This window comes from Myotis brandtii, unplaced genomic scaffold (genome assembly GCF_000412655.1).
Source record: "Myotis brandtii unplaced genomic scaffold, ASM41265v1 scaffold470, whole genome shotgun sequence".
Classification (NCBI taxonomy): Eukaryota; Metazoa; Chordata; class Mammalia; order Chiroptera; family Vespertilionidae; genus Myotis; species Myotis brandtii.
The window spans coordinates 4,206,649-4,211,016 of NW_005367953.1; the positions used below are offsets into that span (position 1 = coordinate 4,206,649).

Consider the following 4,368-nt stretch of genomic DNA (forward strand, 5'->3'; position numbering starts at 1 on the left):
CATTCCAGCAAAAGGGCTACGGCATATGAAAATGCTTAAGCAACCACACATTGCAGCCCGCCACGGCTTCGGTTTTGATGGATGATGTGGCACTGTGCAGCTCATTGCAAAGCAATGCTTTTAACCTAAATCGGTTTTAAGTGAATATGTTTTACACATTTCTGCGCCAGAGTTTGAAAAAGCTTTTTCCTAGAAAATAGCCCTTCTTGAGGCGCTCCCCCTCGTCAGGATGGGGGGCGGCCTCCCTGGCTCAGGCAAGAAGAGTGTTTACTTGCGTGGCCTTCAAACAGCCACAGGGCTGCTGTCTTAATGAAGCGGTTAATGATGTGTGAATTATAGATCCTGACAACCCCTTTAATAAAAACAACAGGGCTGCGTGCACAGTGTCCTGTGGCTGCTAAGTAGTGGCAGGCTGTCTGCTCCCCATAATGCAGTATCTTTAAGTAAAACACCACTCTCGATTGGTGGCAGGCAGAGACCATCCCTGGTCAACACGAAGACCTGAGTGTCATGAAGGACCCGTGGACGCAAAGGACGCTTCCTTTCCATCCAACTGGGCCCGGAGTGCAGGAGCCGGAGTTTTTAGAGATGCTGCTGAATCCAGAACAAGCCCTTGTTCTGCTTTGGCTCTTGGCTTTCCTTGGACGTGCCCACTGTAGCAAAGGACTCTCTGATGGATGTTTTAATAGCCTAAAAGTGCACTCAGCCCCACCCCCCCCCCCCCCCCCGCTGGAGGCACGGGAATGCTGGCTTTCCAGTTGATTTTCAAAGAACCAATTGTCTGTTCTGCATGCTAAGGTTTGCCATGGGATAACTCAGGACCGCCTTCAGCCCCAAAAGCCAGGCCGAAGCCCAGCTGTGGAGTGAGGCGCTTTCTGGTTGCAGACCTGGACAGTAGGGACACATCGAAGCAAGGCTTGTGAGCAACTGAAAAACAAACCCGAACCTAAACAAAGCCTTTTCTTCATTTAATTTGGTGGCCATTTTTTAGGAAAAGTGAGTTCACTTTCAATCTCTCAATAGGCACTGGACTTGGACTCGAAGGCCGAAGTCCAGTCTCTTTATCCTTGTCCCTGGGATGAGAAAATTCAAATCTGTCTTGTTCGGGCAGGGGTAGTTTTCCTTTTAACAGTTCAGGGAACTGTTTGTCTAACCCTCGCCATTCAAGGTGACAGATAGCAAAGCAGAGCAGAAAGAATGGTGCGCATTCAGCAGTGAACACAAACCTTCCTGTCTGTTCCCAGAGCTCCCAGCCAGCAGGAAAATCACTGCCCTGAAAGGGCATTCACATGCAAACGAGGCCTGGGCACCCTGGTGGCTTCAGAAAAGCCATTTCTGCTGCCCTGCTGGGAAAGCCTGCTGGCTGGGTGGGGTCTCACTGGGCTGGGATGAACTGCCTGCCTTCTCCTGGGAAAAGTGCCTCCAGGAGGCCCAGAATGAGCCCAGGTGAAGCCGGGTTTGGGGGGGAGGGGGGAAGTGGTGTGTATCAGGCAAGTCAGCAAAGTTATAGGGTGACCAACCTTCCTGGTGTGCCTGGGATGTGGGGGGTTTACTGGAATGCAGACCGGTCAGTGCTCAAACCAAGACGAGTTGGGTACCCTAGTTGAGGATGATCTACCACCTTTCACTTTCTCAGCTAGAACGCAAACAGGCTCTATTGTCCACCGTTGGAAACAATGAAATCCACTGGGGACCCAAGAACTTCTCTACAACCTGTTGTTTCTTGTCCTCCTTCACAGATTCCAGATCTTTTCTGTGCTCCTTGATAAGGAGCAAACTTAAGTAGGTTTTCTATTTTTCAGTCTCCAAGTGCCACTCATGGGGAGACGGGTAATAAATGGTGAAGTGACTGGGAGAAAAAGAGCATGAGGAGTCTATTGTTAGGGGCCTACTTTGTGCCAGGTGCTAAGTTCTATGTTTTATGCTTATGATTCACTGACACCCACCTCAGTTTTCCTGTGAGGTAGGTGCTATTTTGCCTATTTTGTAGATGATGAAACAAGAAGCTTGATAGATATAATGTCCATAAGTTTATATAAATAGTGGACATGACAACAAAACTCTTTTCTTTTTGTTTGCCATTTATGTTATTTCATAGGAGAGGACAATATCAGGCCACAATTGAACACTTCTGACAACAAAACTCTTGATTTCTCTGACCCGAAGTCCCATGATGTTCTGGCTGAACACCACACTTCCTTTTAAATGTTATAGGCAAAAACAAACAACACACACACACAAAACAACAACAACAAACAAAAGAAATGTTATAGGTGATTGGGTAAGGAATAGACATTAACTGAGCCAGACATTTTATGGACTAAAAAGAATGTCATTAATTGAATTCCATATGCTTTGCATAATTATTTTCAAAATAATGCATGATTGTTTTGAAATCATTCATATATTGATGAATGGAAAATGGAAAGTTTTCTCTTGCCCCCAGCCCCAGAGGCAACCACTGTTATCAGTTTCTTGTATAACTTGTTAGAAATTTCCACTCATGGGGATATTTTTCCATTTCAGAACACAAATGTTGTTTTTCTTTTCTTTTTTTTTTAAAACAGTTGGATGCACCATATTCAGATGTCTGGTGTGTATTCTGACATATGAATATTCACCCAATTTAAAGTTTTCTATTAAGGGCAGCAAGGAAGTTTTCATTTCTCCCCATTTCAAACAATACCATAATACACATTCTTATACACTTATATTTGTACCCTTTTGGGGTATTTCTGAAGGACAAATGACTATAAGAAGAGTATCCACTTAAAATTCTGGTGGATATTGCCAAAAGCTGTTCAAAAATTGTACTAATTTTTACACCAACTAACGAAGTATGAGAATCCTTTTTCTCCCATTCTAGAAAACACTCAGTGTTATAAACTGTTCTCATATTGACATGAGCTACAAAAATGAAATGTCCTTTTGCTTTAATTTGCATTTCTTTATGTTAGCACTTGAGTATCTTTATTGGGCATTAGTGTTATCTTGCAGTAAATGTGCACCTGTGAGAGGTATTGTTGTAGGTGCCAGGAAGACAAAGATGAGCAAGGCAAGACACCTGTCTTCCAGTGCCTTACAGTCCATCAGACACACAAAAACTGCAAGGAAGTACCACAGTCCCATGGAAGAAGCTCATGTAGAAGGCTGTGGGAGTCCAGAGAACCGCGTGGGCAGTTCTCCCAGGATGGGTCACAGCTGTAGGTCTAAAGGGATGGAGGAGCTGATCTTGGATGTGGCAGAGCAGAAATGGAAGGAGTTTTGGAGATGGGCGGGTTGGGGTCCTGACTCTGTTACTTGCTGTGTTATTTTGGGCGATTTCTTTGACCTCCCCGAGCTTCAGTTTCTTCACCTGTAAAATGGGGATTATGTTGTTGCTGCTGCTTCTCCTCCTTCCCTTCCCCTTCCTTTCCTTCTCAACTTCTCCTCCTTTTTCTTCTTTTCAAGGAAAGGGGAACTTGTGTGAGGCCCCAGGGCCATGGGGAAGGAGGCAGAAGGGGGGCCTTCTTGAACCTTCTTGGGGTGCAGGTTATTATTGAGGCTACACTTTTTGTGGCAATGGCAGCATGGGGTGCAGTGAGCATAACACTCAGTCATCTTGTAGCAGCTGTATTTCTGGGTGAGCTGGTGGTGGGAGGAGTCAATGACTGTCCTGTCCCTCAGGGTAAGCACCAAACGCAAGGTGATGTCTTTCTGGATGCTGTTGTCTGAGAGGCTGGCCATTTTCCACTGTCTAGCCACAAAAATCAGATGCGGCTGGTCAGGCAGGATACAATCCTTGTCTTGGATTTTGGCTTTGACGTTTTTGATAGTGTCACTGAGCTTGACCTCAAGGGTGATGGTCTTGCCTGTCAGGGGCTTCTCAAAGATCCTCATCACTGTGTCCTTGTTGAAGAGAAAGAACAGGATTTTGCTTCTTAAGTCACATGGTTAGGTGGGTTACATGAGAGAATGCTGATGTGCAAGTAACTGCTCCATGCGAACTTCATTGTTAGGAAAAAGACCTGCCTGCTCAATAACCAGCTTTCCTTACTTAAAAAAATTATTTATTGATTTTCTTTTAGGGAGGGAGGGTGGGGGGAGAGAGAGAGAAAGAGAAAGAGAGAGAGAGGGAGTGAAATATTGATTTGTTGTACCACTTATTTATACATTCATTGGTTGCTTCTTGTGTGTGCCCTGACCGGAGATGGAACCCGAAACCTTGGCATATCAGGACAACACTAACCAACTGAGCTCCCTGGCCAGGACCCAACTTTCCTTATTTCTGAAGTAGAGTACTTCCCAACTCGTTCCCATTTTGAGTTTCCTCATATGCATCAATAAGAATAGTACCTTCAGAGCCTGGCCTTGCTGTTCATGGTAAGA

At 45.1% G+C, this 4,368-nt stretch overlaps 1 pseudogene; it reads right to left on the bottom strand.

Annotated features, from left to right (window-relative positions):
* Positions 1 to 793: 793 nt before the first annotated feature.
* Positions 794 to 3,879, bottom strand: LOC106727731 (annotated as a pseudogene).
* Positions 3,880 to 4,368: the final 489 nt, after the last annotated feature.